This window comes from Podarcis filfolensis, assembly GCF_964270895.1.
Source record: "Podarcis filfolensis genome assembly, chromosome: 6".
Classification (NCBI taxonomy): domain Eukaryota; kingdom Metazoa; phylum Chordata; class Lepidosauria; order Squamata; family Lacertidae; genus Podarcis; species Podarcis filfolensis.
The window spans coordinates 84727209-84748705 of record NC_139609.1 but is presented as its reverse complement, the minus strand read 5'-3'; the positions used below and the strand labels follow the sequence as shown (position 1 = coordinate 84748705).

Sequence of the window (21497 nt, the reverse complement as noted above, 5' to 3'; positions counted from 1 at the left end):
GACACCTTCACCCCAGTAATGGCTCCCCTTTATCACATACACAGTCCAACAAGACAACAAGAACCCACTGACAGCATATGAATCAATGTGGCTTACTTGACCCAACAATCCCCACCCCCAAACAAATCTCACTGCAGCCAACTAAACACAATCAACCATGCCCTGGGCCCCCCAACCAACCTCTCTCACTACCAAGGAAACATAATAAACAAACAGAAAGAGAACCTACCCAAATGATGCTGACATAAAACCCCCACATACACACTAAGTATAAGAATCTGCAAACATTTCAACTCTGATCAGATCTCCCACCTCATTTCATTTATTTGGAAAGCAATGGTGGGGAAGCCCTGAACTGGACCAGAACCCCAGTGCTGGAGGAAGTGGTTAAATCCATCCATCTGCCATTTTCCTGATCCAAATTGCTCCCTCCTTCTTTACTCTCTTAAAGCAAACATACTTGTGGCTGCCTTTAAAAGAGATTAAAAGAGTTCAGAGAGCCATTTCCCAATGTCTTGTCTTGTTAGCCTCTGAAATAGCAGGGCTTCTCTCCGGTCCATGAATAAATACCAGGTTACATTCCTGCAATTTCCTCTGAAACTTATCTTTCAATCTTCTTAATCTAGTTACTTGAGCATCTTCATGTTAAAAAGGGGGGGAATGGCATCAGAATATGGTGATCAGAGTGTAATTTCAGGAGCCGCAGAGCTATATATAGGCATTGCTGAACAACCAAATGAACTACTTTACTTCTGTCAACCACAATGCCACTGAGATAGATGGTATGAATTACTGTCATTTCCAAAATTGCTAGCTGCAGAAGAAACATCCAAGACACTCTACCGTGTGCTCTAGCAGTGGGACTGACAAATCCACTGTAATCATGCAAAAACATTTTAAATGGTGCTGGTAAGGACCAGCTCTGGAAATGGAGTGTCAGTCACTGAATCTGGAGACTTATGGCAGTCTGATATGGTTGCATGGCTGGGGACTGAGCCAAAACTGGGCAAGGCAAGAGATGTGGCTCTTACCTTTGTACAATAGGATACATTGTTGGCATCCATCTGCCTTGGGAGACAATGGAGGAGTGCACCTTCGGGGGTGAAGTCACACTGTTGGGGAGTTACAGCACCTGCTGTGGCTGTAGAAAGCATTATGGGAGAGACATGTTTTGTTGCAGCTGGGGCAGTCCAGTTGTGTTGCTGCAGATGCACCATGATATTTCTTTGCTCTGGTCACTGCTGTGGATGCACAACCTGACTGTCTCCAGGCACTGTGGTTGCCTGCAAAGGAATCTCATACAGCAGGGCTGATGTTGCCAGCCTTAATGTCTCATTTTCACACATCTTTGTAGCACAGAGTTGGTCTGCCAATGGGCCTGGTGCCTGAAGCCAGCTCCCCGTAGAGCACGTCTTTGGGGATCCTGCCATCTTTCCTTCTGTGGACATGACCAAGCCAGAGAAGACGTTGCTGAGACAGGAATGTGCACATGCTGGGAATGTGGGCAGGTGTAAGTTGCCCATGACTCACTTCCATAAAGCAGTGTGCTCAACATGCAAGCCTGGTAGACCTTCATGGTTTACACTACCATATTTCAAGGACACATTCCAATCTCACAAAAAACACTTGGAAAAGGCGGCATGAGGACTGTCTTGGGAGAAGCCCTGTTGTGTTCTGAGCTGATGCCAGAACCAACAGGGAGAATGGCAAGACGCCTGGACCATGGACAGCTACAGGTGAGCCTCTTCCTCCAACAAAGATTGGTACCAGACTGAGGCCTTTATGTCTCTGTCTCCAGACTACCTCCTCCAGGCACCACCTGATTGAGAAATTTTTAGAGCCTTAAAGGGGCAACTCTCTGGCCTTAATGCTCTCCTCTGGCTAGGGAGACCTGAGTTCACACCCCTGATCCGCTGAGTTGTGTAGTTGCAAACCTGTGCACTGCTACCTGGGAGTAAGCTCCACTAAAATGAGTGGAGTAACTTCTGATTGTTGTTAAACACACCAAGCTTTTTCAAAAGGTCTCCAGTCCGCTGAAAAGCAGCCCTTAGCTATAAACTAGAACAGCAGAGAATCTTGCAAAGAAATGTTACCACTTAAACTGCTGGGATAAAACCGGAACCCTGTCAAAATACCCAGCCCCTGCTGGATCATTTCCCCCATTCTCGGACTCTTTCTAGGCTATTCCGTCATAGGTAAAGGTAAAGGGACCACTGACCATTAGGTCCAGTCGTGGCCGACTCTGGGGTTGCAACGCTTATCTCGCTTTATTGGCTGAGGGAGCCGGCGGGTCATGTGGCCAGCATGACTAAGCCACTTCTGGTGAACCAGAGCAATGCACGGAAACGCCATTTACCTTCCTGCCGGAGTGGTACCTATTTATCTACTTGCACTTTGACGTGCTTTCGAACTGCTAGGTTGGCAGGAGCAGGGACTGAGCAATGGGAGCTCACCCCATAATGGGGATTCGAACCACCGACCTTCTGATTGGCAAGTCCTAGGCTCTGTGGTTTAACCCACACCGCCACCCGTGTCCCATCATAGGCAGCGGTAAAACTCGAAATCCTTGTTATCACCTTATTCATTTGGCGAGCAAGGAGGGTCAATCCATTACCTCGATGTTCTGGCAAATTACATCGTTACTGCTGCTTTGGAAAGAAGAGTCCAGGTGGTGAATTTTCCTTCTCCTCCCCATTCCTGAGCCAGCAAACCACTGCAGTTGCCTCTCCTCAGTCAGGCTTCCTTCTACCCCTGTCTTTCACCAGTGGTGGTGAGAGAAAACCTCCACAACAACTATGAAACACAGCTGAGGAGGAAAATGCAAGGCATGCCTTGTAGGCTGAGAGCAGTACCATCATAACTGCCCCCCCAACCCCCTCAACTTTGTTGCTTCTCTCTGTGTCTTTTGTGGTGTGTTTGTTAACAGAGGCATATGTCTCATGCGTCAGAAATGTGCACGGCCAGAGGATAAGCATAAGGCTCTCTTGCCCCTTAATCCAACCCTGCGTTTCTACACTGCTTCGTTTTGTAATGCATTTACAATACACCCCCTTGCACAATGTTCCAACAAGCGATGGCCTCCGAGCACTGCCTTATCTCTCACAGACATGACATCTGCAGCTGCTGCGGGTTTCATCCTATGAGATGAAAGGACGAGAGGAAGACTCTTCCAGTAAATTTTATAGTGCCCACAACAGAGAGGTTGGAAGTCACTAGGATTAAAATAAAATAAAATCCAAAAAATAAAATCACTGCCTCCTGGTGAGTAATGAGTAAGGAGCATGCCAACAAAGTAAACACCAAGACAACATCTAAAGACAGGGCAAAAGGAACTGGATTAAAGGATATCTAATGGGTGGAAGGCACAAGAGGGACATAAACAAGCTTCTCCATCCTGTTAAGTGTCTCTTAAGTGCCTTTTCCCCCATATGACCCCCACTCAAACTGTTGAGCTCATTGCCTTTGCACTCCCCGTGCAGCAGAAGTCCAGAGGGTGTCAGAGAGAGAACAGGCCTTGTCAATGGCAGCCGGTATGGTGTAGTGGTTAGGAGTAGTGGACTCGTAATCTGGTGAAGTGGGTTCACGTCTCCGCTCTTCCACATGCAGCTGCTGGGTCACACTTCTCTGAAGTCTCTCAGCCCCACTCACCTCACAGGGTGTTTGTTGTGGGGGAGGAAGGGAAAGGAGAATGTTAGCCACTTTGAGACTCCTTTGGGTAGTGATAAAGCGGGATATCAAATCCAAACTCCTCTTCTTCTTCTTCCCTGCCTGTGGAACGTTCTCCTCATGGAAGCTTGCCTGGCCCCGACATTATTTTATTTCTCGAAAGGCCTTTTCTAAAATGCTTCATGTGTTTCCCAAACTTGGGTCTTCAGCTGTTTTGGGACCACAACTACCATCATCCCTAGCTAGCAGGACCAGTGGTCAGGGATGGTGGGAGTTGTAGTCCAATCACAGCTGGAGACCCAAGTTCAGGAAACACTGTTTTAAAACACAGGAAGCTGCCTTATACTGAAACCGACCTTTAGTCCATTAAGCTCAGTATTGCCTACACTGAAGGACAGCAGGTCTCCAGACTTTCAGACCGAGGACACTGTTTTCCAAGATTTTGTGTGGGAAACTATTACCACCACTAACCAGGTGAACACCTGGCATGTTCAGGGTGGATTTAGGGGACCTCTAGGCCAGTTTTCTTCTCAGCCAGGGTCTCCTTGGATGCACAGCTATGTAACAACTGCACCTTGTGTGGGTATGGGGGGGGGGCTTTGCTTGAGAAGTCCTGACCTAGGTCATTCTGCCGCAAGTAAGAACCTGTCTTTCTAAGGTCACCCAAGATTCTTTGCTTTTCCCTGTATAAAAATGTCGGCAGAACAGCTGTTGTTGTAAACTCTTCCTATTGTTTGTTACGATGGTGGCCTCCGGCAAGGGAGCTTATCTCTCATCTACTTCAGCTCTCAGAAGAGCTGCTCTAGAGAAGAGCTGAGTATCTGCTGAGCTCCCCAGCGCTTTTCCCCCGTTTGCCCCTCCTAGCGCCAGCTGCAAGCCCAGCTGAGCACGTCAGTTGCCTGCTGAAACTCCGGCAGATGCCTGGTTTAGCCAGGTGATCACAGCACTCCGGTCCCCCAGTGCTTTTGGTCAGATTCACATAACCTCTTTTGCACCATCCCTTCATCGGTCCTCATTTTGGATGTTAGCAGCAAAATGCCATCATCCTGTGAGCTGTGTGCCAGGCGGTGCTGCACCCATCCATCACTTCACAGATGGAAATATCATCCCACCTCATGGCAAATGGGTCACCTGTCCGTACTCTCCCCTCTCCATCCAATAGACATCGCTGAAGATTCTAGTCCATATGCGGTATTCATTGACTCTGTCTGCCTTCCACTGATTTAAACATCTAAAAGGTCATGTTTGGTTAAATACATGCTAGAAAGACACAATAGTTCTACAATGGGGGGTTATTAAAGTTGATTGTCTTATTTATTTATGTATTACCTGTATATACCACCTTTTCCTCCAACTAGCACAAAGTAGTGTATCCTCACAACCACTGTGTGAGGTAGGTCAGGCTGAGAGACAGTGACTGGCCCAGGGTCAGCCAGGGAGGTTCGTGACCCAGTGAGGATTTGAACCCTGCTCTCCGAGGTCATAGTCCAACACTCTAACCATTACACCACACTGGCTACACATGACACTACACCCCCCCTGCCCCAATTTGTATTGTGTTTCCTCTGCCTTGAAATGAATGGGGTGGAATAATGTAATGACAATGTAATTTACATAATTACTGACGTAAGACACATAATTTCACCACAGCAGACAGCAAGACAAATAGCTTTGCTTTTTTCTTTCTTTCTTTTTTTTTTTTTGCAGAAAGCAAACTGCAGTGAAACAGGAACAGCGCTGTGTGGGACAAACACAGGGCAGAAAACGATGTCTCCTTACATCCCTATTTCCTAACACTTGTAAGTTCATTTCAGCTTCACTTGGGTAGAGAGGATGACGTATACATTAAGTTAAGCATACTTGGACACTTGCCTACAGCAGCTATCCCTCAAGCCCTTTCTTTCAAATCTTTCCGCAAAAGATGGCAACTTTAGCCTTCACCTATTTCTCTACCACGCACTTCCTCCTGCTTTCCTAAATCTGCAGCTTGTACCCTTAGGGGAACTTTGATGTGGTCCTTCTTATTTTCGCATCTGGGTTCCACATTTTGGAGTTCTGCACTTGATGATGATCTGGAAGAGCAGCCTGATGCTAGTGGTATCCTGGAGCCGAGCTACTTAATGAGTTGTTCACTAGATATCCCGCTGTGTCTGTATCTTGTTGCAGAAGGGATTTCTCTTTCGTTTGCTGATGGCTACAATATTTTCCAGATGTCGAAACTGCAATAGTAATAATAATTAGCATCATTTCCAGTTGTGGGTTGCAGAGCATGGTATCCAAGAGCGGAATCTCTTGTGACCTTCTCCAGTGCAAGTGTGTGTGAGCCCTGCAAAGGGCACAGAGCAATCCAATTGCTCAGCTCCTGCCATTTCAATGGCTCTTGTGCTGGAGAAACACCCAGTGGACTCTGCCCCAAGTGGAAGGAAGATTTAGATGAATGACTCTCTAGACTACAACTCTCATCATCCTACTCACAATGTTGGCTGGGCTGATGAGAGTTGGAATTCAACGAGGATCTGGAGACCCATAGTTTTCCCCATCCCTGCTCTAGAGGTTGGGTATGGGTCAGAAATTTCAATAACAACGTGCAAATAATAATATGTTGTTGTGAGTTTTGGGTGTGAAGCTGTATGCCAGACCCTTCTAATCCCTGGATCCAGCAAGTGTTAAAAGCTAATCAAGTTAAATTAGCTTTCTGGTGAGGTGGTGAGGGATTAAGGTGCTTGGTGCGAGAGGACAAATGGGTGGGGGCCGCTCCCTCAACAGACAGAGCCAGAGTTTGGAGTGGAGATTTTCAGTGATGTAAAGCAGCAAGCTGTAGAGAAAATCAAAGCAATGTTTGAGAGCAATGCCTGATTTCTGTTTGAATTGAAGGCTGTGGCTATGGGAGAAACAAGACCCACTTGGGGTGATTATGCTGTTGGCCTTTGTAAGCTCAGGTTGTATATATGTGTAAATAAACCCTATATCACAAAGACACCACAGTCTCCATTGTGCCTCATTCTCAAAAGAAAACACGAACCCTGGGTAAGTGCCTGGAACTCCTGGATTCTTGCGCCGCTCAGAGATTGAGGTGGCGTGCAACAACATTGTTAGGATGGAATTTGTGCATGCGACATAGCAGGAAGGAGTTGCGTAAGAGCGCTGCTTTCCTCACAGCCTATATCACTATGCATGCTTTTGTTGAAAAATGGGCTTCAGTTCAGAGATGAAGGATTCCATTTGCACTTCTTGTTCCAAGTACAAAAAAAGACCAGGGGCCTACCCATACTGTCATGTTTATCTTTCATTGATTAAACCATCAAGTGAGGACTTGCATTCGGCCATCACAGATAGATGTTTCACATCACCCAAATGCAAACTGGCCATTTAGAATCCTGAAGTCTCCCTTTTAACTCTCAGGGAAGTTTTGTAGAGTCTCACCCTGAAGTCCTACATTGCAAAACAAGAATCTATTCTAAGCTGGCAGGGCTTTCTCCTTCAGCTATCTTTCTCAGTGAATATCCCCCAGAAAGAGTACAGCAGCAGGGATTAGTTGAGCAAGATAACACATATGGAAAATTCATGGCATTTCCTTCCCTTCTCTATGTGATTTTGAACAGCCAAAGCCAGGCAAATTTTCATGTGGTGAGTGTAACATGTAGCTTGACTCTCAACCACCATATTTTTCTATACAGCATGTTCAGCTGATGCGCCTGTGTGGACAAACTAGTGTGGCTTCCGGATATTTGCAGTTCCAGCAAATATAACTCCATGCACTGATCCTGAAAACACTTTCTCGGGAGCAGTTAGCCAGAGAGACTCTCTCTAAAAAGGTATTCTTAGTTTTTGCCCCATAGTCAATCCCTGGCATCTCCAGTTAGTGGAACTCAGGCGGTGGGGCTAAGTGTGCCAGAACTTGGAGAGTCAATTCAAATCATACTACACAGTACTAAATTAGGTGGGCCTATATTCTAACTGCTAAGGCAGCTTCAAATATTCATTCGTCTCCCATGCCTGGGATCACCTCTGAGGGTTTTCCAACCTACAGTACTCCATGCCCCTGCCACCCCCAATTCATTATTGCAGCTCACTCTCTCATCCTACAGTATAGTTTAACAGCAGACATCACCTGGCCCTGAAAGCAAAATAATGCCTAGAAAACTCAACATGTTTTCTCTAATTCCTTTTTAGGGACGGGGAAGATTATTACTGCTTGCTGTTGCTGCCCACACAGAATTCGGGGAGGGGGGAGAGCGGAAATTAGAGGTTACAGCAAAGCAAATAAATGTTTCCAGTGGTTGGATTAACTGTGGACGGAAGCAATTCAGCTTGTATTAAAATCTAGTGGACTGACTGTAATGGGGGCAATTGGGCTGCTCTGAAGTCTTTCTGTTTAGATGTTTGGAGGAATTTGTTGATGGCTATTTCAATCGTTTCTCCTCCCTAAAGACACGATTCCACTCCATGACTGAAGAGGCATGGCTGAAAAGGACCGTAGCTCAGTGGTAGAACATCTGCTTTCCACCCAGAAGGTCTCAAATTCAATCCCTGACAATCCCCAGGTAGGACTGGGATATAACCTTCTTTGAATCCTGGAGAGCTTCTGCCAGTAGGTGCAGGCAGTACCAAGCTAAAGGAACCAGTGGTTTGACCCATCTTCCTATGTCTCTATGTCTTGGCACTTCAGGTAGCCACTTCCGCATCACCCAAAAGAGAGCAAAAGAGGACATGTATTTGCATCTGTTAATGCACCTCTGTAGATTAGTTCTTTTAGATCTAATTCAGTGGTGGGGAACCTCTGGCCTCCAGGCTAAATTAAGTCCATTTGGGGTCCTAACTGGTCAGGTGAGGTTGCTTCCCTCAAGCCATGCCCACCTGCCTCGCACCTAACATTAGGTGTGATGTCAGGTGTTGGGCAGGTATAGAGCCTCCAAGTGTCCCTATTTTCCAGGGATGTCCTTGATTTAGAGAAGCCATCTCGGTTTCTGATTTGATTCCAGAATGTCCAGCTTTCCCTTAGGACAGGCATCCCCAACCTGCAGCCCTCCAGATGTTTTGGCCTACAACTTCCATGATCCCTAGCTAACAGGACCAGTGGTCAGGGATGATGGGAATTGTAGTCCAAAACATCTGGAGGGCCAAAGGTTGGGGATGCCTGCCTTAGGATGTCCCTATTTTCATCAGAGAAATGTTGGAGGGTATGGAGTTATCAACCCCTGAGCTGTCTGAAGGCAATCCTGTATAGGGAAGTTTTTTAATGTTTAATGTTTCATTATGCTTTTATATATCTTGGAAACTGCTCAGAGTGGCTGGGGCAGCCCAGTAAGATGTGTGGGGTATAAATAGTAAAATTATCATTATGGAATGGGATGTCCCTATTTTCATCAAAGAAATGTTGGAAGTTATGCAGGTAATGCCATTTCCCACCATATAATGCATTTTTGTGGGTTGTTTTCACTTATATGTGCATTTAATCTGCACTTTACCTCAGTATATGCATTTTTGTACACATTTACTTGACGGGAGAACCACATTGCAAAATTTGTTGGGAAGCAAATTTCAAAGGATGGTTGTGTTTTGGTTCCACTACTGTTTTGGAAAGCATGGATCAGATAGGTTTGCCTTTAAATGGAAAGTGAATTGAATTTCTACCATATCCCTCAGAGGAGAACTGAATGGGTGCAGAAACTGTGGCCCCTGAGAAGCTGTTGGACTCCCATCAGCCCCTGCCAACATGGCCAGCAGCAAGGGGTGATGGGAGCAATCGTCCTTGTTACAAGGCACTGTATAGGGTACAAAAGTAAATCTGCATACGCTCCAGCATTTCTCTGATGAAAATAGGAACACCCTGAGGAAAAGTGGGATGTTCCAAGATCAAATCAAAAACCAGGACAGCTTCTATAAATCTGGGACTGTCCCTGAAAAATAGGGACACCTGGAGGGTCTGAATCAGGGGTCTCACACACAAGGAATAAGAAGTTTGATGGCCAGAATGTCAACAGGTGAATCTTTACTTCTTCACACAGCGCATAAACTCTGGAATTTGTTCCCACAAGAGGTAGTGATGGCCATCTACTTGGATGGCTTTTCATGCTCTCTGAGTGTGAAATGCTGTGGGGGGTAAGGAAGGAAAACAGGCAGTGGGAGGAGGGATGGAGGGACTGGAACCCGGAACAGCAGCACTCTACAATGCAACATTTTGTTGCACATCCCACAATACAGTGGATGCTCGGGTTGCGAACGTGATCCGTGTGGGATGCACATTCGCAACCCGCAGCATTTGGAGCCTGCGCCTGCGCATCTACGCACATGCGATCTGGTGCTTCTGCGCATGTGCAAAGCGCGATTTAGCACTTCTGCGCATGAGCGACCGCCAAAAAAACGCAACCTGAAGTGGCTGTAACCCGAGGTATGACTGTAGTAGAATCCAAAGGATGGAAGGGCCTGGAAAACAAGAACAACAACCCAAACCCAAGCAGCCTCACCTCCTGCCCTTGAAAAATCTGGCCACAGTAGGGGGATCTGGACGCTTCTCAAGTAGGCCTTGTGCCTTATCTTTTTCCACCTTGATGGGAGCCGAGCTCTTTTGAAAACACAACTGCTGTGAAGCGGAACTGCTCTGTGAAATCAAGTTCCACCACGGATCAGCAGTCAAATCTACAGATCCATTCCATCCCTGTAAACACATGCCAAAATCTGGCATCTTCCACCCTTTCTGAGTAATAGCCGATCCCGCTGCAAACTCTTAACATGTGACCTGCTTTTCTTGCTTTCAGCTAGTCAGTTATTTCCCCCCCTTCTATTTAAAGATCTGTTCTCCCCCTGCTCTCTCCCCCTCCCCACTCTCTACATCTCTTGTGCAATCTGGTTATGATTACGGCTTACAGCCACCCGCAGCTTGATAAACTTATAACAGCTGCATTGCAGGAAATCACCCGCAATTCAACCCTGATGTTGTATGGATGTCTTTAGTTAACTCAGGCTTTTAACATTTGTGTGTGTGTGTGTGTGTGTGTGTGCATGCATGTGTTGTGTGGGTGCATGCGTGCATGTGCACTTGCGCACGGGCACACAAAACACCTTTCATGAGTTTTGACTTGAGAGATCAAACGGCTAACAATGTGTTGATCCGGGGTTGCTTTCCCGATGATGTATTGTATCATTTTGGAGAATTATGAGGGTCCGAGGTTTTCGTTCGCTAATGTATCAAAGTCGATAGGCGAATGGGGGGTAAAGCTGCGTCCTGGGAGAGGAAGCTATTAACAGCTACGCCTGGAACATTTGGAGGGTCGCACTGCGTCATAGCTATTGGGTTTATTGAACATTAAGTTATATTCTTCCCCTCTCCCCTAAACAAAGGAAATGAGTTCCTATAATCTACTGCTTTGAGCCACGTCCTCTGTGGGGTAATGAAAAATGACCTACCTCATTTGATAGGAGACTGTTTGCAGGCCATGCATCATCACAAGAATGGATGCTATTCAACAAATAAAATTATTATTTCTTCCCTGAGCACTGAGTTGCAGCCCTTCATAGAGGAATTATGTATTACCAAGCTGTTGAGTGTTTGCCTAAAAGGAACATACAGTGTGTGTGTGGGGGGGAGCCAGCTTCAGCACTGGCTGCCTGTTCCCTTCTGGGTACGATCCAAGAAGCTGCTTGTTACACACAAAGCCTTGAACAGTTCAGGCCAATGTTAAGTCCCTGCAACCCTTCATCCCACCCCCCCTCCCCACCCATTGGCTATGCTACTTGGGGGTTGTAGGAAATTGAAGCCTGCCAGTATTTGGAGAGCCACGGGTTCCCCACCACAAGCGGAGACCCCAAATACTTCTACAGTCGTACCTTGGTTGTCAAACTTAATCTGTTCCGGGAGTCTGTTCGACTCCCAGAACCATCCGAAAACCAAGGCGCGGCTTCTGATTGGCTGCAGGAGCTTTCTGCACTCAGTTGAAAGCCACAGAAGCTGCATTGGACATTCGGCTTCCAAAAAACGTTCGCAAACCGGAACACTCACTTCTGGGTTTGCGGCATTCGGGAGCTGATTTGTTCGAGAGCCAAGCTGTTCGACAATCATGGTACCACTGTATTTCTTTTTTTAAGGCTCTATTCTTTAATTTCCATTTGCCACACAGAATGGTTATTGACACGAGAACATACAAAATGCAGAAAGAACGATGAGTGTAAACAAATAAAAATGGAAGGGGAGAGGAAAGCCAGGAGACAACTGAGAGTGCAATGCCCCATACATTTATCACATATAAGAAGAAAAGGGTGAGACAATTTAGTTCTCAGTAAAGTCTTTCCGTATATTTATCTGTGGTTTGGTGGGCTGTGCGTATGAAATATACTTGAGTTGAGTGTTGATTTCGTGCTCTTTATTTCAGCTCATGGTCAACAGTGAGTGAGTTCCCCCCCCAAACCTCTGGCTATATATACATTATTTACACAATGGGTCCTGCATGTTTGGCTGATTCAACTCCCCTCCTGGAGCCTGATTGGGCTGCTCCTGCAGACCAATCAACTTGCTGCCTTCTAGCATCCTACCTGCCTATTGTTCTAGAATCCAAGCTCAGTACATAACAGCGTACAAGTTAACATAGGAGAAAAACTGATACCAAGTCGAATAAAAGTGGACTGTTTTTGATGAACCGTTAAGGACTCTCCGTGTGTCAGGAGTTCTGACCGTGCAAGGTCCCATGCTTTTACTAGGCAATCCTCTGGGGAAGGAGGTGAGTCAGACTCTCCCAGTGCAAATAGCAGCTAGCGGGTCCCTGATTCTAGCGAAAGGCCACAGCTCAGTGGTAGAGCATCTGCTTTGAATGCAGAAAGAAGGTCTCAGGTTCAATTCCTGGCATCTCTGAGGAGGAAACCATGTCAGAAGCTCTGGAGAGCTTCTACCAGTCATTATAGACATTATTATTCAAGTGAATGTGCATGAAAGTCCCCTGCAGACCTTTCCCATTCACCATGGGAAGGCTAGGGCCAGTGTGCTCAGGGATGGATGAGAACAAGGACATTGGGGTGGAGGTGGGGTTGTGTATGTTGACCCTGCCCTTGCCCCCACTTCTAAAAATTGCATATTCAGGCAAACTCCTCAGCATGGCTTGGGGAGCAACAAGCTAGCCAGGGCCAGCCCTATTGTTAGGCACAGTGAGGCAGCTGCCTCAGGCAGCAGATGTTATTGGGAGTGGAGTGGGAATGGAAGGACGTGCCATCTTGTCCTTTGCTTCTTGGCAGCAAAATGACTTTGCCCAGCCCTGAAGAGTCCCACCACGTTGGCCACAAGAGTAGTTGCAAACTGATTCAAGTCGTTTTGCACTTCTGAGCCTGTGCTTGTTCCTCAGTACAGGCTAGTTCTGAAGTAGGAGAAACCATAAACTTTTTGTTCTTGTTCTGGACGGAATGTGAATGTGAGTGACATGGAACTATTAAACATACATTAAATCAAATTCAGGGTGGAGGGAGGGACACACACACACACGCACCCACACACAGAGAGATACAGATGCATTGAATAGCCCCCAAGCAACAGAAAACTGGTCAGTCAATTTGGATCTGCTAGTTTTTAACATTCCACAAACTGAATAAAAATGTGTATCCAATTACATTCTATGAAAGGGTCTTGCTTATGAGGAAAAACTTTTGTGGTCAAGTCGCACTTTTCCATTTGTTTCTTGACCAGATTCAACTTGCAGTGTGTGAGAGAGAGTTTCTGTGTAAGATGGAGAGGCAGGCAGACAGACTCTCTAGCCTGAACTTTTGGAAGAAGTTGAAGTTTGTAGAAATCAAGTTTTCATAATCCTTCCTTCCTTCCTTCCTTCCTTCCTTCCTTCCTTCCTTCCTTCCTTCCTTCCTTCCTTCCTAGAATTCCCCAAGTGATGAACCTAGCACTAGTGCAGTTCCATTACAACTCCTAACGTAGTGCATTTAAAATATAAATGTCACATAAAATACAATATCAAACCACTAAGTCTCAAGCTTGGTCAGGTCTCTTTCAAGAGCAGATTTTGTTGGTTAATGATTGTGATGATGTTATTCTTTATGTGTGTGAGAGGTGTTCTATAATTTTTTATGCCTTTCTTTTTTCATCACCCCTTCAAGGTTGGCAAACAAGCCCATTGGCTCACAACCAGATTCTCCCAATGTCGCTGGGTGGTTTTGTACATCACACTGATTTGGGGAAGTGAAGAAGTGCAGATGAATTGTGTTCCATCTTAGTGCACTGCTAGTAGAATGCACAAAAAAGAACTTACGGAGAGAGGCCCATAATCTTCGGATGTGAAAAAAACATGCGCGTATCACTATTCCACCACCATGGTTTGCTGAGCCCATGGTTTGTTGCTGCTGTTAAATTTATTACCTGCCCTTCATCAGCAGGTTGCAGGCTGAGTTACAACAGTTTAAAATTCAAAATTAAAAACAATTAAAGCAAATTGCAATCACAGAAGTAGGATGGGTCCCGAAAACCCAGTCGTGGGTCTTCAGCATTTGTTGGGAAGGAACTCCACAACCTAGGGGCTGCTACAGAGGATGCCCTCTTCCAGGCCACCCTCCCCAAAGTTTGAGGGCAGTGGATCTACCAAGAGGGCCCTTTCTACTGATATTAACATCCGAGAGGGTCTCTAGAGAAGGAGGCAGTCTCTCAGATATTTGGTGCCTAAGTCAGTATGCATGTAAGCTGATGTTCTCTGTGACTACTAGACTGGCATTCATTTACCAAATTTGGATCTAAATTAGTTTATGAGGTTGTAAGCCATGCCTTCAGATTTTGAAAAATTAAGTGAGTTCTGCAGAGGTGGAAACATCTTTGATTTATTTATTTACAGCTGTCTGCCAAATCAACCTCTTAGATCAGTTCCTTCTCCTTATTTTCACGCTGTTGTCCCATCCCTGCCAGTGAATAGCCCCTCCATAGAAACAGTAACACATTAACTTTGTTGGCGTTATATTCTTGGCTGATCAACTGAAAAGTTCTGAGAGAAGCACAAACACCTCTTGGGTCACTGTGAGCAGAGACCTTTTGGCTCGGGAGTGTAATTAAAAGTGCTCGGGAATGTTGCTAACCTCACTTTTCAAAAACAAATGCCATGTGTTTACTCTGACACGAGGTATTGTGGAAATATTCGGAATACTTCTTGGGCTTAAAAGAAATGCGGAGGAGAAAATGTTCTGCTTCAAAACAATATATATATTCTGAAATGTTGTTTTTTTCCAGCCACATTGAGGCTGAGCCTATGGAAGAAGTGCCCGGGAGCCTTCTTGATACAGGTTTACTCTTTATTTTGGTACATTTATATGTTGCATTTTTGCCAGGGCAGTCAAGGTGTTGAGTAGATAAATAGTAGATAAATAGGTACTGTGAGTAAATAAATAGGTACCGCTGTGGCATTTTCCTGCGCTCCGGCACTAGTCATGGTATCTCATGCACCAGAAGCGGTTTAGTTATGCTGGCCACCAGAAAGCTGTCTCCAGACAAATGCCAACTCCCTTGGCCTGATAGTGGAGATGAGCGCCACACCTCATAGTCAAATTCCATTGGACTTAACTACCCAGGGGTCCTTTACCTTACCTTTTTACCAAGGTCTAAACCACTGAGCCTCTTGGGCTTGCCAATGAGAAGGTTAGCGGTTCGATCCCCATGATGGGGTGAGCTCTTGCTGCTCTGTCCCAGCTTCTGCCAACCTAGCAGTTTGAAAGCACACCAGTGCAAGTACAGTAGATAAATAGGTACTGCTGTGGTGGGAAGGTAAATGGCATTTCTGTGTGCTCTGGTTTCCGTCACAGTGTCCCGTTGTGCCAGAAGTGGTTGAGTCATGCTGGCCACATGACCTGGAAAGCTGTCTGTGGACAAACGCCGGCTCCCTCGGCCTGAAAGTGAGATGAATGCCGCAACCCCATAGTCGCCTTTGACTGGACTTAATTTACCGTATCTTTTTACCAAGGTAGTGACCATTTAAAACAATGCCATATAATCTGACACAATATGCATCAGGAAGGTGGAAACAAGCAAATTTTGGGGAACATTTAATATGATGTAAGAGCTCCATGACTGAGACATGTGATGTCTGCTGGAGGCACTATTCGGTTTGGAGCTATAGGATGTGAAAGGAGCTTAACTCTTTCGCTTTGCCAGGACAGGCTCTAGGATCGAGTGAAGTCCTTGGCAAAGTGTCTTCTTGTGGGCTCCTTCCTACGTCAGTGGGCCCCTTCTGGTTGTTTAATGGTGGTGGCATTCAGCTAACATTGGCAAGTTAGCTGGGTCAAGGAGCTGGCATTTAAACATTTCCCACAATGCCCTGGAGTAGTGCAATGTTGGGAGCATAGCAGGAAATTAAAATGGCAGCTCCTGGACTTGGTCATTGTTTACAGGGGGAGCCCAGGGACAGCCTAAGTTTCCTGTATGCTGACATCAGGCCTGTCCCTCACAATGATTCTCCAAAGAAAATCACCCCATGAAAATTGCTATTAGCTGTGGAGGAGAAAGCATACAGGCCCAATACGTGGACTACTCTTCCTTGCCCTCCTGCTCCCCCCAGCTAATAGCAGGTTCAGTGTAAGTGTGTGAGGTGATGTGGGGGTAAAGAGTTTGATCATAATCATGCTTGCCTTTGGCTCACTTTTGGACAACAAATCACGAAACTCCAACGTCATACCTAGTTTGTCTCTCAAGCTCCGATTCTTTATGCCAGGAAGGATTCCCAAATGCAAACTGCACCTGAACAACCATGTATCATCCACTGAAAAATGCAGTGAAAGTTGTTAGCAAAGTCACTTAAATAACAGATGGAGTGCAAAAGGAAAGAAATCCTCATGACACTTCACTGGATAAACGGAGCAAAAACAGCATATAATATGAGGAGAAATAAACAAGAGAAGTTTTCATTTTCTTAGTAGTCAGGCCTCGCATGTGGAAAGAAGACACATTCAGAGGAAAACTCCTTCAGACAACGCAGACGACCAGAGCACATGTTACCTCAGCAAGGCTCTTGCAATTCTGACAGGTTGCTATAAAATACTTCACCTCTTCATTGGCTGTCTGTCAACAGAATTATTAACCCTTAGGTTACTAACCAATTGATCCCTGCTGTTGTACATCCAACCAAAAGTAAGTAAATTATTGCTATAATATGACTTACAATTGATTCTGCCTCTGTGTTTGTTTGGGCATTGAGCATACATGCACATGGAGTTTAGATCTTGGCTCTATTATTATGCTGTTGGTTTTATATAATGAAACTAGCATGTATGGAGATGTACTCTTCTTACTCTAAAGGTAGTAGGGCATTGTTGTATTGTCAAATACTTACTGATAAAACATTTAATATTGTCAAATGTTGACCACCACAAGCCTGCTGTCAGATATTGTTTCACGGTAATAGCTATGTCTGATATTTCCTCCAAGGCACTCAAGACAATGGACATGGTCCTCTTTCCTCCCCCAATTCCTACCACCCCACAACGGCCTTGTGAGGTAGGTAAGACTGAGAGACTGTGAATGACCCATCCACTGAGCTTCAAGATTAGGTGGGGATTTGATGGTGGCATATCAGGAATAAGGTCAGGCTAGAATCCTTCTCCTTCCTAACAAGATTGTGAAAGGATTTTTATTTTGCATGTGGAAGCATTCCAATACACGAGTCTCCAAGTGCATTTTAAAGTGAGATGAGTTTACTATCGGATTTAGCTACTTGTGCATTGCCAAAAAGGAGGAAATGCCCCACCCCAAAGAAGGTAATATAGTTACATACTATATTCTTGTGCTAATTCTTATCTGCAGAAGTTAGAAATAAGTAGTGTGTAGAATTCTGTGTGCCTGCTCAGTCTGTTGTCCTGGTTGATACTGATGAGCAACTTAAATGCCTCTGCAATCCAGTCCGGTGGTTCTTCCTTTTTAAATTGGACTTGGACCAGGCAGTCCTTCAAACTGAGCACAGCCTTCAGATATACAACTGTCCTCTGTAAGGTCAGACTCATGGCCAGTGCATTTTACTACATTGTTGGCTGCTTGGGAGAACAAGGCCTAAGACAATCACGTTGGTGTTTTGTGTCTATGTGCGTACCTTGTTTTTCTTTTGTACTGGAGGAAGAGAGAGAGAGAGAGCGCTGGGAGCTGGGAGGTAGCTTGCTCTTTCTAATTTCATTGACAGCAGTGGTGATATATAGGGCAATTTTATCTTAACAACCTGTAACAAAGGATAAGACAGTAGTCATCTTACATTCCCCAGACAGTAGGAGATGTTTACTCATTCTCACAGCAGACTCTCTCATCATTCATCTAGACTTTATTAGCCTGCCAGGAAGCAGTAAACCTATAATTTAAGAAATGTATCACGAAGGGGAAAGCCTTTGTTTGCTTGTTTGTTGGTTTAGTAAATATAGCTGGAGATCTGGAATCAATTCCTTGCTTTTTTGACTCCGCACAGGGCCCCCCCCCCATCCATAATGAGGCCTCCCACAAGGCATGGCATCACATTGCAGGAAAGTAGCCACTGTTGTGTCCCTGGGGACGAATCCTGTACCCTCCAGAGCTGGACAACAGAAACTATGTAGGTTCTTCCATGAGGGAGTCACAGAGAGAGAGAGACGTTTCTTGGGACACCAACGGCGTGCCCTGCTAAAGATAACATGCAATATTAACCTCATGCTACGGATTCATTCACAAGTGAGCAAGTACATGTTTACCATCATAAATTGCCTCAGTCGGAGCGAAACTGTGTAATTCTAAATTCAGGATACATATTGCCTTTGAAGCAACAGTGGCACTGGGGGGGGGACCTATGGGGGTGCACAGAAGGGGCAAAATGTAATTTTAGGTGGGCAAGAAAGAAAGGAATAGCATCACCCCTTCCCAGCATGCCCATCTCAGAAGGCCAGGAGTAGGACCCAGATAATCCCATAAGTTGTTTCCAATTCTCCCACCAGCCATTCCAGGCAGGGGATCTGACATGGTCCAATGGGGGTGGGGTGGTAGATAGGGTTGCCAGACCTCTAGGTCTTACCTAGAGGTTTGCCCGACCTTTTCCGGGTGGCACGTGGAGAGCTTGAGTCTCCAGGTGGGGAAGAGTCCCTTTAACAACAACAAAGAAGAATACTTGGCATGCGGCTTGCAGGCTTCAGCCCAGAAGCAGCTGGCTGCAAATTATACCACAGACACTCGGGGGTGGGGGGGATGTCTGCCCTCCTCCCTTCCCCTCTCCCAATTAACCTCCATCTCATGGAAGCCACTGGACTGGCACAAAAACAGCATTGCAGCACTGAGTCCTCCTCTTCCATGATTTATCTAAACTTATATCCTGCCCTTCGTATAAATCCCAGAGTGGGTATAGGAACACCCTGTATTATGACATCATGGCGTTATTTGCTTCTGCTGCTTGGTTCCATGTCATTTATTGGCAGGTGCAGGGAAATATACATCACAATGTCACCATAGCGCATGGTTTTGATTGTCAGCTATGTGTTTCCTTTTGCAAGTATTTCGGTGTTTGGCCAATCCTGGAATCACTAGAGTCAACTGAGGTTCATTAATAAAAAAAACAGCATTTTGAATGTCTTATAAACATGCAACGCCAGATGGCGCTGGAGAGCAAAATAAAAATTAAGCGATTTTCCATAGCGGTTTTCTTTTGTTATAACGATTTAATTTCTGACTTTTTTTGTTCTGACAAGCCTTCTCAGCTGGATGAATAGGATGGGTAGGACCCAAACCAGTGGCTTCAGGTTACAATAAAGGAGATCCCAACTAAACATCAGGAAAAAACTTTCTGACATTAAGAGCTGTTCAACAGTGGAACAGTCTCCCTTGGGAGGTTGTGGAGGTTTTTAAGCAGAGGTTGTAAGGCCATCTGTCATGGATGCTTTAGCTGAGATTCCTGCATTGCAGGGGGTTGGACTAGATGACCCTTGGGTCCCTTCCAACTCTACGATTCTGTGATGTCTCCTTGGGCTTGTTTTAAAATTTATTCATCATATAGAGATGATGATGATGATGATATTTATATACCACTTCAGAGGATAAAAATACTTGGTAAAAACACCAGTAAATAAAACAACCAAACAGTAACACCCTGCTCCCACAAACACATTTAAAAGTCTGTAGAATATTAATCAGCCGTATAAAGCCAAAAATACTAATACAAAATACAAATTAACATGTAACACTTAAGAACAATTTAAAACAACACCCCCACAAGTTAAAACTCTATCCCCATTCAAACTAAAAATTTAGCACAAGGGAGCAGAAGTGCCACCCGAAAAGGATGATCTCCTCCTTTGGTGTTTCCCATTTGGGGGCAGCCTCACCCCCAGGGCAGGGAGACTTTATAGAGCTGCCCCAGTGTTATGTACTGAGTTGAATAGGATCCAAACTGCAGCGGTCTGACTGGTCCTAGAACAATAGGATCCAAAAGGCAGCAGTCTGACTGGTCCTAGAACAATGCAGCAGTATGATTGGTTGGCAGGAACCACCCAATCATGCTCCAGATAGAAGTGAATCCACAACTTGATTGGCTTACAGTAGAATTCCGGAATTAGCCAATCATGTGCAGCCCATTGTGTAAATAATGTATATAAAGCAGATACTTTGAGGGGACTTCATTCATTCATTCCTCCTCACCACTATGAGCTGAATAAAGAGCATGAAATCACTTTGCGACTCTGAGTATATTTCACCCAGCAACTGCTGCATGCCTAGATGGGGCAGCAGGTGTTTCCAATGCTGCCTGCCTGCCCAGGGCCCTGGTCACTGCCCTATTTGCACAGCCGCAGGCAAGTCCTGGTCTGGAGGTCCAGTAGAGGCCACAGGTCCAGCAGGTGGGGGAGATGGAGGTCCCCCGGGCAGCAGCTGCAGGCAGGTCCCAAAAACCACCTCACTCAGTTGAGTGACCCCAGAGCTTCTGCTTTCACAAGCGGTTACAGCAGATGATCAGAATGGTGCAGCTGAAATCACTCACAGGGGACGTTGGAGACATAAGTTGGGATCTTTGATGAATGCAGTCCTCATGAATTCACAATACAAATCAATCCAATCCACACTCCCTGGATTTCATATGCATGTATTATACATACACCAGCTTTTGAACTTCCCAAATGTTTCAGCACAGCTCTCAGGTCAGGAAAGTATAATTTGGAGCAACATGTTTTAAATGCAAATCTTTACACAGACTAAAAGGTAAAGGTAATGGTAAAGGGACCCCTGACCATTAGGTCCAGTCGTGGCCGACTCTGGGGTTGCAGCGCTCATCTCGCTTTATTGGCCGAGGAACCGGCGTACAGCTTCCAGGTCATGTGGCCAGCATGACTAAGCCGCTTCTGGCGAACCAGAGCAGCGCATGGAAACGCTGTTTACCTTCCCGCCTGAGTGGTACCTATTTATCTACTTGCACTTTGACGTGCTTTCAAACTGCTAGGTTGGCAGGAGCAGGGACCGAGCAACAGGAGCTCACCCCGTGGCGGGGATTCGAACTGCCGACCTTCTGATCAGCAAGTGCTAGGCTCTGTGGTTTAACCCACAGCGCCACCCGCGTTCCTATTACACAGACTTAAAAATAAACAATCCAAGATTGTGGAAATAGGACTTATTATGGGTGAACACATTATTATTATTATTATTATTATTATTATTATTATTATTAATACCCCGCCCTCCCCAGCCAAGGCCAGGCTCAGGGCGGCTAACAAGCAATAATAAAAACAACAACACATGCAAAGCTACATGAACCAGAAATACGCTGATTTGGCCATCCTTGACACAGCCTTCTCAGACCTTGTGCACATCTCTAGGGTCACCTCCAACACCCCTCCAAATCTTGCTGCTCCCAAGCGATTGACTGCAATCTCTGTGACTCTTC

The 21497-nt window shown here is 45.6% G+C and overlaps 1 long non-coding RNA gene across 2 annotated transcripts in view; it reads left to right on the top strand.

Moving 5' to 3' along the window:
• The first annotated feature begins 5378 nt into the window (after positions 1-5378).
• LOC310764911 overlaps positions 5379-21497 on the top strand; it is a 72463-nt gene continuing 56344 nt past the window's right edge. The window contains exons 1-3 of one of the 2 annotated variants that reach the window (XR_014549349.1): positions 14644-14759; positions 14867-14919; positions 17054-17100. This is a non-coding gene — a long non-coding RNA (uncharacterized lncRNA). Of the gene's footprint in view, positions 5466-14643; positions 14760-14866; positions 14920-17053; positions 17101-21497 lie in introns of those variants that run through there. The other variant, XR_014549348.1, reaches the window with a different exon arrangement.